At 44.9% G+C, this 14,760-nt stretch overlaps 1 protein-coding gene and 1 pseudogene across 1 annotated transcript in view; both read left to right on the top strand.

Annotated features, from left to right (window-relative positions):
• The window catches only part of LOC126171099 (glucose dehydrogenase [FAD, quinone]-like), a 55,910-nt gene that overhangs the window by 18,086 nt on the left and 23,064 nt on the right, over positions 1 to 14,760 (top strand). The window lies entirely within an intron of this gene.
• Positions 12,243 to 12,360, top strand: LOC126097777 (5S ribosomal RNA; annotated as a pseudogene).

Raw genomic sequence — 14,760 nt, 5'->3', positions numbered from 1 at the left:
TAGCTCAGTAGGCAGTACAGTTGAAGAGGAATGGACATCCCTAAAAAGGCCATACCAGAAGCTGGGAAGGAAATTACATGTACAAAAAAGGTAGCTACGAAGAAAACATGGATAACAGAAGAAATTCTTCAATGGATCGATGGAAGGAGAAAGTACAAAAATGTTCGGGGAAACTCAGGAATACAGAAATACAAGTCGCTGAGGAATGAAATAAATAGGAAGTGTAGGGAAGATAAGACGAAATGGCTGCATGAAAAATGTGAAGAAATCGAAAAAGAAATTATTGTTGGTAGGACTGACTCAGCATACAGGAAAGTGACAACTACCTTCCGTGACATCAAAAGCAAGGGTGGTAACATTAAGGGTGCAACGAGAATTCCATCGGTAAATACAGACGAGAGAGCGGATAGGTAGAAAGAATACAATGAAAGCCTCTATGAGGGGGAAAATTTGTCTGATGTGATAGAAGAAGAAACAGGAGACGATTTAGAAGAGATGGGGATCCAGTATTACAATCAGAATTTAAGAGAGCTTTGGAGGACTTAAAATAATATAAGGCAGAAGGGATCGATAACATTCCATCAGAATTTCTAAAATCATTGGGGGAAGTGGCAACAAAACGACTATTCACATTGGTGTGTAAAATGTATGAGTCTGACGATGTACTATCTGAGTTTCGAAAAAATGTCATCCACACAATTCTGAAGACTGTATGTGCTAAGAAGTGCGAGGATTATCGCAGAATCAGCTTAACAGGTCATGCATCGAAGATGATAACAAGGATGATGTACGGAAAATTGGAAAATATGACTGAGGATGTTGTTAGATCACTATCAGGTTGGCTTTAGGAGAGTTAAAGGCACCAGAGACGCGATTCTGACGTTGCAGTTGAATTAAAGACGACTGTGCAAAACTTTTTGAACGCCATTTGTACATCCAGAAAATAGCTGAGGACGTAGACAGTGTCATCTATAGTAGTAACGTTTCTATTCAGTACTTGTTCTGTGCGGTGGCCCAGCGGTTCTAGGCGCTTCAGTCCGGAACCGTGCGACTGCTACGGTCGCAGGTTCGAATACTGCCTCGAGCATGGGTGTGTGTGATGTTCTTAGATTAGTTAGGTTTAAGTAGTTCTAAGTTCTAGGAGACTCATGACCTCAAATGTTAAGTCCTATAGTGCTCAGAGCCATTTGAACCAATTGAACTTGTTTCGTCAACACTGGGGGCAGCCCTTCCCGCATCGACTTCGGCTAAGCATCCAGAAGTCGTTGGCATACAGCCGCGCGATCCCAGCAACCGATCTGGTCGAGGACGATCACCACTTCTTGTTCAGTGTGTTAAGATAGAAGTTGACAACGTGATCGGCAGGGATGTGTTCTACTTCAGTGTGTCGCGCTCACTGTGACCCTCGTGCATTATGATAATGAACATGTATATGTGACGTGTCTGTCTAAATATTCTGCCCTTAGACCCTTTTCTGCCATTTACATTGTAGGGAAGCAGCCTACTCACGCCGTAATAAATTCACATCAGTCTTTCCATTGTGTGCCAGCCAGTCCGCTGTAACCAGCTCTGACGTCATGAATGTTGCGCACTACTTTAAAAATCAAGTAAATAACCTGAAACGGTTCTAGCACGTCAGGAGTAATACTAAATCAATATGTGTTGAATGTCAGTTCAATAACTTTAACCATTTTCAAAATTTGGACGTTTTTCTGTAAAAATCATTGGCGCAACAGAAAAGAGCTAGAGACTTAAAAATTTATATTTAGATTCCTTTTTCATAATAATTTAATAGAAACAGTACTCTGGATCTCACAAATTAAGATTTTAGTTGAAATTCATGATTTTCTGGTTTTTGTCTTAAAATTAAGGAAGCAGGATAGATTAAGTAGGCTAATAAATAAGGCTAGGATGTTTATATTTAAGTAGAATGAAGATCCGCTATAATCATAAAGATGTGAGAAATTTCAATTGAATAACTACATAACTATAGCGATAGCGTATCTCCAAAGGGCAAGTTCAGAGCTCGTCTACTGCGTGTAGTGTAATTAAATTAATTCTCTCGCCCAAAATATTTTACTTAGCCACGTCAGACCTTTATTATGATTACTTACCTGTGTGCTGAATGCACATTTAAATTGAGAGCTTCATCGGCCATCAGCAAAAGGAGCTATGATTTATTCAATGACTTAAAGTGGTGCATTACTAGCCCAGCGGCTAGTTGGGAGAGCCGATTTGATCAGGCGTTCCCTTAGCCGTCCGCACTGCGGCTTTATATTTAAGAACGCTGCGCGAGAGAAGGAAGGCCCCAGTTCTCTCCAGATGCAGATTAGCACACCATTTGTGCCGGGAGTCGCGTTGCGTCGGTATCAATGCTATAAACAGCCTCGGATGCCGTATTAAGTTACTCGGGATACGCGTAACCATGAAATCGTTTTCGAGTGAAGTGTAAATTCTGGGATGACTTTAATGATATATCTTCAGTTTGCGTATGTCGTATTTTCACGTGCCGTCGCGGGATAAACATTCTACCATTATTTAGCGTGGCGTTTGATGGACATTATCATCAAATTATGGCGAGCATTCATTTAAACCTTTAACTTGGACAGTTATAGTTGCATCAGCGCATGAGACTCTGAACTGCTCTGTTAGTCAGATTATGTGGATTCTTTTTTTTCATCTGTGACTTTCAGAATATAACGAAGCTTTTTTTCACTATCGTTTTTGATTATGAATCCCAGACAATCTCCTAATTCCTCAGAGCTATAAGCTGTAGCTATAAGTATTTTTCTCAGATGAAGTGGGCACTAGGAATTCTAATTACAGGCTTCACGTTTTGCTAATCACTTTCTGGTTGCCAATATTGTAGTTAGAGAGCCAGTGTTGAGAACGGCAAAAGACAGCATAAATAATAGGAACATTTAAAGAACAATAATTCTACCCGCCGCCCCATATATGGTGCATCGGCCGGGAAATGAATCTCTTTTCTACATTACAATACAAACCACATTTAATTAACAATTAATTACATTCAGCCGCCCCACAACATGGTATGCACGATAAGTTTTAGGATTTCCTACAGTCAGATTTTTTCGGGGTTTGGTTTGCTACAGTTCTACATCTTCATACACACTCCTCAAAACACCGTATGGTACGTGTCGGAGGGTGTCTTGTACCGCTACTAGTCATTTCCTTTCTTGCACCACTCGCAAACAGAGCGACGGGAAAACGACTATATACATGTCGCCGGCCGGAGTGGCCAAGCGGTTCTAGGCGCTACCGTCTGGAACCGCGCAACCGCTACGGTTGCAGGTTCGAATCCTGCCTCGGTCATGGATGTGTGTGATGTCGTTAGGTTAGTTAGGTTTAAGTAGTTCTAAGTTCTAGGGGACTTATGACCTAAGAAGTTAAATCCCATAGTGCTCAGAGCCATTTTGTCTATATGCCTCTGTACGATCTCTAATTTTTCTTAACTTCGTGGTTCTTCCGCGAAATGTACGTATGCAGCAATAGAATTATGTTGTAGTCAGCTTCGAATGCCGGTTCCATAAAGGTTCTCAATAGTGTTAATCGAAAAGTACAACGCCTTACATCAAGGTATTCCCATTTGAGTTCACTAAGCGTCTCCGTAATACCGGTGACAAATTTAGCGGTCCCCTTCTGAATTGCTACGATGTCTTCCTGGTGGGCATCCCAAACATTCGAGCAGTACTCAAGAATGGGTCGCAATAATGTGCAATCCCCGGTCTCTTTTACAGGTGAACCATATTTTCCTAAAGTTCTTCCAATAAATCAAAGTCAATCATTCGCCTTCTCTACTTGTAACCTTACGTGCTCGTTCCATTTCATATCACTTTGCAACGTTACACCTAGATATTTACGCACCGCAATACTAATGTTCTATTCGAAAATTACGCCATTGTTTTTCTACTCATCCACATTAACTTACATCTTTCTACATTTAGCGTTAGTTGCCATTCACCGCAGCAACTAGAAATTTTGCCTAAGTCATCTCGTATCTTCCTACAGTCACTCAAGGGTGACCCCATACACCACAGAATCGTCAGCAAACGGCCGCAAATTGCTCCTTACTCAGTCCATTAGATCCTTTAGGTATATAGAGAATAAAAGCGGTCCTATCACTCTTCTATGGGACCCTCCTGACGCTATCCTAGTGTCTGATGAACACTTGCCATCGAGGACAACGTTAAACATGACGCGTTCCACATGGTTCACAAATATGTTTGCTATGGTTCCCGACTCTGGAAATCCCCTTGGTAATCCTGCACTTTATAAATACACTCCTGGAAATGGAAAAAAGAACACATTGACACCGGTGTGTCAGACCCACTATACTTGCTCCGGACACTGCGAGAGGGCTGTACAAGCAATGAGCACACGCACGGCACAGCGGACACACCAGGAACCGCGGTGTTGGCCGTCGAATGGCGCTAGCTGCGCAGCATTTGTGCACCGCCGCCGTCAGTGTCAGCCAGTTTGCCGTGGCATACGGAGCTCCATCGCAGTCTTTAACACTGGTAGCATGCCGCGACAGCGTGGACGTGAACCGTATGTGCAGTTGACGGACTTTGAGCGAGGGCGTATAGTGGGCATGCGGGAGGCCGGCTGGACGTACCGCCGAATTGCTCAACACGTGGGGCGTGAGGTCTCCACAGTACATCGATGTTGTCGCCAGTGGTCGGCGGAAGGTGCACGTGCCCGTCGACCTGGGACCGGACCGCAGCGACGCACGGATGCACGCCAAGACCGTAGGATCCTACGCAGTGCCGTAGGGGACCGCACCGCCACTTCCCAGCAAATTAGGGACACTGTTGCTCCTGGGGTATCGGCGAGGACCATTCGCAACCGTCTCCATGAAGCTGGGCTACGGTCCCGCACACCGTTACGCCGTCTTCCGCTCACGCCCCAACATCGTGCAGCCCGCCTCCAGTGGTGTCGCGACAGGCGTGAATGGAGGGACGAATGGAGACGTGTCGTCTTCAGCGATGAGAGTCGCTTCTGCCTTGGTGCCAATGATGGTCGTATGCGTGTTTGGCGCTGTGCAGGTGAGCGCCACAATCAGGACTGCATACGACCGAGGCACACAGGGCCAACACCCGGCATCATGGTGTGGGGAGCGATCTCCTACACTGGCCGTACACCACTGGTGATCGTCGAGGGGACACTGAATAGTGCACGGTACATCCAAACCGTCATCGAACCCATCGTTCTACCATTCCTAGACCGGCAAGGGAACTTGCTGTTCCAACAGGACAATGCACGTCCGCATGTATCCCGTGCCACCCAACGTGCTCTAGAAGGTGTAAGTCAACTACCCTGGCCAGCAAGATCTCCGGATCTGTCCCCCATTGAGCATGTTTGGGACTGGATGAAGCGTCGTCTCACGCGGTCTGCACGTCCAGCACGAACGCTAGTCCAACTGAGGCGCCAGGTGGAAATGGCATGGCAAGCCGTTCCACAGGACTACATCCAGCATCTCTACGATCGTCTCCATGGGAGAATAGCAGCCTGCATTGCTGCGAAAGGTGGATATACACTGTACTAGTGCCGACATTGTGCATGCTCTGTTGCCTGTGTCTATGTGCCTGTGGTTCTGTCAGTGTGATCATGTGATGTATCTGACCCCAGGAATGTGTCAATAAAGTTTCCCCTTCCTGGGACAATGAATTCACGGTGTTCTTATTTCAATTTCCAGGAGTGTAGAATTCGTCACTGAATTGGAAATAGTTCTGTTCTGTTGTTAACTCTAACAGCTAGATTGTTTCTTTGATGCACTCATGTGGAAGTGCACTGTGTGTCTTAAGATTTTGTTTTATAATGTTTATTGTTTTATTTATTGATATAGTGGAAAATACAAGGTGATATTTTTCCACCGTGTACAAACTGTACGGATTGATCTATGAGAGGATAGGTAGCAAAAGAGGTCTAATGAACTTATGTCCGGAATAGAGACCATTTATTCAACTGCATTTCGTTACAGAGACTGCGGTCTAATATGCGCTGTACCGTGCAGCCACATTTACAGTATGGTTTCCTTCCAGAGGGTGGTGCTATTCCTCATACATCATGGCCTAGCGCCCTCTCCTGCCATAGTAATTGGTAATATTTGGTCCGATTCACCTCTCTTGCTGACTCCTCTTGTAGTGAATGTGATACAGCGTTGTACACAATGGTTCCGTATTCGAATCGAGAGCTTGTCGACACGGTGTTTACTTACGGAAAGGCAAATAGCAAGGGGCAGAGGGCAACAAGGTTGTATCAGGAGAGCTATCCCCGTCGACAACACTGTCAATGTTCGCAACAGAGTTTCACCGTTTGTCTGAGACAGGGTCGTTTCAGGAAGAAGGAAATCATGAGGAACATACTCGGCATGTTCGGACACACACGACTTGGAGGAAAATGTGATTAACACTGTGGAAAGCGACCGCCATGTCGCTACTAGGCAGCTGGCCCGCCAGTACAGGGTAAGCTAGACGACCGTGTGGAACATTGTCCGTGACAGCTGTTACTACCCTCATCACTTACTAGCGACAGGCTTCCCACAAAGGGAGCAATTATGTCACTGGTTTCTTCACAAGGCAACCACGATTCCGGGATCTGTGTCATCCATCCTATTCACAGATGAGGCCACCTGTACCCGGAGTGGATCTTCAGCTTTCATAAACGTCATCTGTGGGATAGTATGCATATTCCTTGGACGAGGGGGGTCCAGTTGCATGGCCTGCTTGTTCACCGCATCTCAACCCGAGCGATTTATGATTATGGAGCCACCTCAAAAGTATCGTGTATGCAGAGCCCATTCCAGATGTGGAGACACTGTACAGCGTAATCGTGCTGCTTTGACACTACTCGGATGGAGCCTGGCCGATGTGAATGCGGGGCATACACGTGTGCGGTGAGGCACCTGGAAACAATTTTCAACGCATATTGTAACTGTGGCTGCATTGTATATTGCATATTAGATCTTTTTTGTTGTCCACCTCAAATGACAGGAAGGGGGCTAAGTCTGAAAACTGTATATATTTTAAGTACCGAAACAATTTTGTGGTATTTTTCATAGTTGTGTGGTAACCCAGAGTAGTATAGCAGGCTAACACTAAAAATTTGTTAGTTTTTCACTGGTAACGTCAGAAGTCAAGCCACCTGAGTCAGTAAGTGCAAACTGCCAGCTAGGAAGAAACACTAAGCAGGCCGAGGTGAACATGGAAGTGATTGAGACACACGGGACAGGCCAAGCGCACCAATATACAAGTGAAGCATAATGAGATCATAGCAACAGACAAAATGGTTCAAATGGCTCTGATTACTATGGGACTTAACTTCTGAGGGCCGGCCGTTGGTGGCCGAGCGGTTCTAGGTGCTTCAGTCCGGAACCGAGCGACTGCTACGGTCGGAGGTTCGAATCCTGCCTCGGGCTTGGATGTGTGTGATGTCCTTAAGGGGATACGGAATCACCTATCCCCGCAATGTTAATATATGCCTACTATAGGGAACATTTTCTCACAAACTACTGGAGACAGAGAGGTAAAAATTTTACTATATGTGCATTCATATGTTACAACAATACTGAAACAACAGTTTATTGTCAAAGTATTTTCTTACAGAGATATTGTACATTTATTTTTAAGTAAATTTTTTCCATCGCTTTTTACTAGACTATCACCCCTATGTCTTTTGTAAATCAAGTAATTAAAAAATCGTTGTTTCAGTATGTAATAGGGACCTATGTCACAACGTCATAAAAATTTCAGACTTCTAGGTTGACCAGTACCTGAGATAATGTTCCTAGATGAAGTAAAAAGTAAACTTACGGGAAACGGAGAAAGAAGATTAAAACATTCCTGATCCGTAGCTAATACCCCCTTCACAGTCTTCATAATCATCTTCAAGTCTTCTTTTGGCACCCCTCTGCACCTGTCTTGCTTTTTTCACTAATGTCTTGATTATATTATCAGCATGCCTTAGTCTGTGCTGATCTAAAAAGAACATAGCACGTACCGTACGGGAACCAACACACATACCCAACTTTTGAAGGACCTGGCATTTAGTTATATTTCCAAGATTGAAGGTTGCCACAGCATCATACACACCAAAATGTAGTGTATTAATTCCGACAAACACTGTTTTTGGGAGACGATGCCATATCACACTATTCAAGCACTCGTTGGGGTTCTGCGTTTTTCCGTGAAGACATTTCATCAGAAGACTTCTGTCAGCCAGATCTCTGAAAATGGGCTTTATTTCTGCCATGATGGCTGATGGTAGACTGTGGTGGTGAATGTATTTCTCTCCTGTTGTTAGTCCCCTATTGTATTTACACCAGCTGTTTTCACCTTTGGGGCACAAACCATGTTGTGGATGCTCATCCGTGGATGCGTAGTGGAAATATAAAGCCCATATAGCTCTCCTCATTTCTTCAAGATTGCCTGTATTTTGCCTGATTGCAAGGCCATAGCAGTTCTGAATGTGGTCTATTATGGAATCAGTCAATCTTCCTCTGCCATCCAAGGTTTTCCCATCATCTAGTTTTTTCCCTTTCATAACTGATTTTAACCTTCTCAGCCTGGCACCCATTCTCTTCTGCACATGTCCTATACATTCAAGTTTGCTTATATTTACACTGTTCCCATATGGTTTGCTTTCCAAAACTTCTTTGAATGCTTTAGAGTCACCATCTCCCAGATATTTGACATAGCGAACATTATACCACTGTGAAGAGCGATGAAAAATTTTCTTCACCCCAGCAACCTCCATGCCACCACTACTACCATAATAATTAGCAATACAGTCATCACTGTGTTCATTTTTCAGCCTGCCTGTGCACCTACAGTATTTAGACATTATTGCAACATCAATAACCTTGCCAGTATCAACACTAGTTGCTGTTACAACACCATTGTTGGAGGTGTGGCCCCTTTTCTGCCACGTGCCATCAAACGCCACTGTGAGGTCACGACTGCCGTCATTTTCTTCCACTGCTTCTTCCACAGCAACCTGCATTGACTTCTGTGCTACATCTTCAACTGCAGATCCTAGTACATAATTGTAAGCTTCAAACTTTGAAGGTGCACTTGGAAGATTTAGAACACCACATAGCATATCACCAGCTGCTTTGCCCTTACCAATTGCTCGCAATCCATAAACTAACCTAATATTTACACTATAAAGTTCAGTTTTCTTGTATCCATTATTTACAGTTACTGAAACCGAACTTGGAAACTTACAGCTGTATTTACAAACACTGCATATTAAATTAAACTGGGCAGCCAGGCCAACATGGGATTCTACTTTCAGAGAAACGTTTCCATGACATTTTTTGCAGCACAAACTGTTTTCAAGAGCTTCACACAATATATTCGTATCAATGAGTTCAAAAACTTCATTCCCTCTATCAAGTAAATTATATTTCTCTTCCAAATCTCTTAGTTTTTTATGAGAAGCACTGTTTTCATTTGGTGTAAGTTCGTTCGGCAAATCAGTAATAAGTGGATTCACATTTTCCAACAGTGATGATGATGAACTGCTTTGCTTTGCTAATGAATCATTATTTCTTTTCTTTTGCCAGTTCACACGCTTTTTAAATACTTTTGCTTTAGCTCTAGGCATTTTCACTGCGAAAAATGAAGCACTAAATACGAAATAACTCAACAACAACTACTTTCTTATATCACACTGTTTACAAAACAGTCCCGCCACAAAGTCAAAGAGTAACTTGAGGAAACCAGAGAGAAACATTTTCGGGCAACTAGTGTATAAATAGTCGCTGGAAACCGGGATATTTGAATTCATGTCACTTTAAAGGTACTGCCAAAAAGTTCATGGTCAGCCACGAGAGACGTGTATAACTAAAGCGCAATACCCGATCTCACAAATATATAAAAATAAAATAGTTATAATTGTAGTAGAGCTATGTATGATACGTCATTTTAAAGAGGAAACATGGCAGAATATAATACGCCAATAAAAAAAATTCGATTTTTTAACCCAAAATCCGATTCCGTATCCCCTTAAGTTAGTTAAGTTTAAGTAGATCTAAGTTCTAGGGGACTGATGACCTCAGATGTTAAGTCCCATAGTGCTCAGAGCCATTTGAACCATTTGAACTTCTGAGGTCGTAAGTCCCCTAGAACTTAGACTACTTAAACCTAACTAACCTAAGGACATCACACACATCCGTGCCCGAAGCAGGATTCGAACCTGTGACCGTAGCGGTCGCGCGGTTCAAGACTGTAGCGCCTAGAACCGCTCGGCCACCCTGGCCGGCAGCAACAGACACATATTGTTATACTGCTGACAGAGCAGAATGACACAAGAAAGTTCAGTTAGCACACAAGCACACAACAGTAACTATTCAGCCACAGCTTCTACAGCAAATGATGTTTGAAAGACAAAGTTATGAAAATCTCATGGCACTAGGAGAGCAGAAGACATGAGAAGATTAGTAAAAATGATGACACTACTATACTTACCGCAGCAGAGGCATGAAAAGCGCCATTATAAATACTACATCTTTGTTGAGGTGCGTTTACAGCTGTGCACTTTGTGGCTTGTCGCCGTGCGGCTGTAGCTTGCCCCAAACGGAAGTAGAGGCGCTCCGTGTGAAGACAGGTGTGAATGGAATCAGTGTCACGTACATGAAGTGGAAGAGGTACGCAAGCTACACGCGTGCCTCTATTTTCGACTGGGGCAAGCATGGCGACTAGGTGCAAAGCACCCACATGTAAAAGCGCCTTTAATCTTACTCTCAGTTGCAGCAGTCCCATGTTACAGGGTAGGCAATGCCAGTCGATTCTCCGCACATTTAATCGCCTACAATCATCTATGGAGCCACACGTCTCGATGGAGACACCCTGCCACTGTAAGTTACAGCAACAACTTCTGAGTCATGGTGTGCTGGCCTACTGGACGCTTGACCATCACGGCCATGAAGCTCTACACAATCCACCATAGTGAGGGCGAGCCACAGTTACTGCTCGTCCATTCTTCCAGCCAAAATCGATGCTGCCGTCCTCTGTCTCTTAACGCAGGCCACTGGTCGGGCTGTGCACGACAGTGAGAAATTCATATGAATATGAAGATGGTGTCTGTTCTTTCGGACACACACACACACACACACACACACACACACACACACACATATATATATATATATATATATATATATATATATATATATATATACTCCTGGAAACGGAAAAAAGAACACATTGACACCGGTGTGTCAGACCCACCATACTTGCTCCGGACACTGCGAGAGGGCTGTACAAGCAATGATCACACGCACGGCACAGCGGACACACCAGGAACCGCGGTGTTGGCCGTCGAATGGCGCTAGCTGCGCAGCATTTGTGCACCGCCGCCGTCAGTGTCAGCCAGTTTGCCGTGGCATACGGAGCTCCATCGCAGTCTTTAACACTGGTAGCATGCCGCGACAGCGTGGACGTGAACCGTATGTGCAGTTGACGGACTTTGAGCGAGGGCGTATAGTGGGCATGCGGGAGGCCGGGTGGACGTACCGCCGAATTGCTCAACACGTGGGGCGTGAGGTCTCCACAGTACATCGATGTTGTCGCCAGTGGTCGGCGGAAGGTGCACGTGCCCGTCGACCTGTCTCTGTCTGGACTGACGATGCTATTTTTGTTCTGTTTCGTAAGCTTCCAAATGGCCCTATATGGCACTATACTGAAATGTGTTCTTCAGTCTATTGTAGGATACAATTCGTGTTGAAACAGTTCCAGCACTTCATTATTTTCTTTTTGTGCTTATGTGCTTAAATGATTGTTTTATAAAGAAAAAAATGGCTCAGTCGGGTAGAGCGTCTGCCATGTAAACAGGAGATGCTGGGTTCGAGTCCCGGTCGGGGCACACATTTTCAACTGTCCCCGTTGATATCTACCAACTCCTGTAAGCAGCTGAAGGTCTGGATTTCATTGTAATTTCGTGAGAAATTCAGTTGCGGCTGAAGGGCAAATCTCCAGGGCACAAGTCCTAATCAGAGGCTGTTGTCCACTGCTCTCCAATGAGGGCCGTCCATGCCACTGCTGCGAGCCACTGACCGAGCCATGATGTAACGATCGCCACATGAGCCTTCCAGAACGCAGCAGAACCTCCGAGGACGTGCTCTCGCTTCTGCTTACTGGGTTCGCACTCCCCTGGCCGGTGTCTGATTAATAAATATTTTGTTGTGACCAATTTTTTCTTGACACTCTTGACGTGAACAAGGCAACGGCCTTGCCGCAGTGGATATACCGGTTCGCGTCAGATCACCGAATTTAAACGCTGTTGGGCGTGGCCGGCACTGGGATGGGTGACCGTCCGGGCCGCCATGCGCTGTTGCCATTTTTCGGGGTGCACTCATCCTCGTGATGCCAACTGAGGAGCTACTCGACCGCTAGGCTCCGGCCACAGAAAACCATCATAACGACCGGGAGAGCGGTGTGCTGACCACACGCCCCTCCTATCCGCATCCTCAGCTGAGGATGATACGGCGGTCGGATGGTTCCGAAGGACCACTTGTGGCCTGAAGGTGAAGTGCCTGACGTGAAAAGATCCTCCTCGCTACACCCTGCTTGGCTCTGTCGTGATACCAGTAGGGTCTGTGTCTCGAGCCCTATATTTCTATCCCCTTGTAATTTATCCTTTTGTGGGAATATTTTCGAGATACATGTCCCGCAACTGAGTATGTGGGAGCGCTTCTATGATTCATATTAACGTTTGGTTAACGTCGGAGGGAAGATGCACTGTAACAGTTTTCTTTTCTCATTGTGTTCTAGTGTTTGTTCGGTGTCTTTCAGAGTGTTTCTAACTTGCGTTTGGTACCTGTTAATTGGACCTGATATCAGTTTTTTTATTTTATTTTTGTGACGAACTTTAGTGTCTTATTGATTTATTGTACTTTATCCACGAGGACCACTTTATCCGGTTTTGTGATGATGGCTTTGTGTTCTTCTAGTTTCTTTTTACGTTTTGTTAATGTTGTGGAAACTGTGTTGTTTTGGTTTCCCACGTTTCCTTTCATCTACACTACTGCCCATTAAAATTGCTACACTAAGAAGAAATGCAGATGATAAACGGGTATTCATTGGGCAAATGCGTTATACTAGAACTAACATGTGATTACATTTTCACGCAATTTGGGTGCATAGTTCCTGAGAAATCAGTACCCAGAACAACCACCTGTGGCCGTAATTACGGCCTTGATACGCCTGGGCATTGAGTCAAACAGAGCTTGGATGGCGTGTACAGGTATAGCTGGCCATGCAGCTTCAACACGATACCACAGTTCATCAAGAGTAGTGACTGGCGTATTGTGACGAGTCAGTTGCTCGGCTACATTTGAACAGATGTTTTCAATTGGTGAGAGATCTGGAGAATGTGCTGGCCAGGGTAGAAGTCGCAAATTTTCTGTAGCTAGAAAGGCCCGTACAGTACGTGCAACATGCGGTCGTGGATTAGCCTGCTGAAATGTAGGGTTTCGCAGGGATCGAATGAAGAGTAGAGCCACGGTTGCGTAACATATCTGAAGTGTAACGTCCACTGTTCAAAGTGCCGTCAGTGCGAACAAGAGGTGACCGAGACGTCTAACCGATGGCACCCCATACCATGACGCCGAGTGATACGCCAGTATGGCGATGACGAATACAAGCTTCCAATTGCGTTCACCGCGATGTCGCCAAATACGGATGCGACCATCATGATGCTGTAAACAGAACCTGTATTCATCCGAAAAAATGACGTTTTGCCATTCGTGCACCCAGGTTCGTCGTTGAGTACACCATCTCAGGCGCTCGTGTCTGTGATGCAGCGTCAAGGGTAATCGCACCCATGGTCTCCGAGCTGATAGCCCATGCTGCTGTTAACGTCGTCGAACTGTTCGTGCAGATGGTTGTTGTCTTGCAAACGTCCCCATCTGTTGACTCAGGGATCGAGACGTGGCTGCACGATTCGTTACAATAATGCGGATAAGATGCCCGTCGTCTCGACTGCTAGTGATACGAGGCCGTTGGGATCCAGCACGGCGTACCGTATTACCCTCCAGAACCCACCGATTCCTTATTCTGCTAACAGTCATTGGATCTCGACCAACGCGAGCAACAATGTCGCGATACGATAAACCGCAATCGCGATAGGCTACAATCCGACCTTTATCAAAGTCGGAAACGTGATGGTAGGCATTTCTCCTCCTTACACGAGGCATCACAAGTACGTTTCACCAAGCAACGCCGGTCAGCTGCTGTTTGTGTATGAGAAATAGGTTGGAAACTTTCCTCATGGGAGCACGTTGTAGGTGTCGCCACCGGCGCCAACCTCGTGTGAATGCTCTGAAAAGCTAATCGTTTGCATATCACAGCATCTTCTTCCTGTCGGTTACATTTCGCGTCTGTAGCACGTCATCTTCGTGGTGTAGCAATTTCAATGGCCAGTAGTGTATATTGTTGTGTTTTTGATTTCACTGCTTACTATCTCTTTCGTCAGACCAGTTTTTACCTCTGTTAATTCATTTCTTTTCATCTATATGAGAATGATCTGACTCAGCTATGGGATTTTATACGTATTTTTCATCTATTGCTCGCTGATATTTTGTTTCAGACCTGTTTCGAGCAGTTTTATTCCTTATGTATGCAGCTCAGTGTCAGGGAGATATAGCAGTCTCTTTTTTCGTTAGACTGGATGTAATTTGTAGCTGTGTTCAGTGTTTGTTTAACTTCTAAAGCTGAAATGTTTCTTCTTTGGAGTTTT

Source organism: Schistocerca cancellata, chromosome 1, assembly GCF_023864275.1.
Source record: "Schistocerca cancellata isolate TAMUIC-IGC-003103 chromosome 1, iqSchCanc2.1, whole genome shotgun sequence".
Taxonomy (NCBI): domain Eukaryota; kingdom Metazoa; phylum Arthropoda; class Insecta; order Orthoptera; family Acrididae; genus Schistocerca; species Schistocerca cancellata.
The sequence above is the reverse complement of the archived record's forward strand: the minus strand, read 5'-3'. Positions and strand labels throughout refer to the sequence as shown.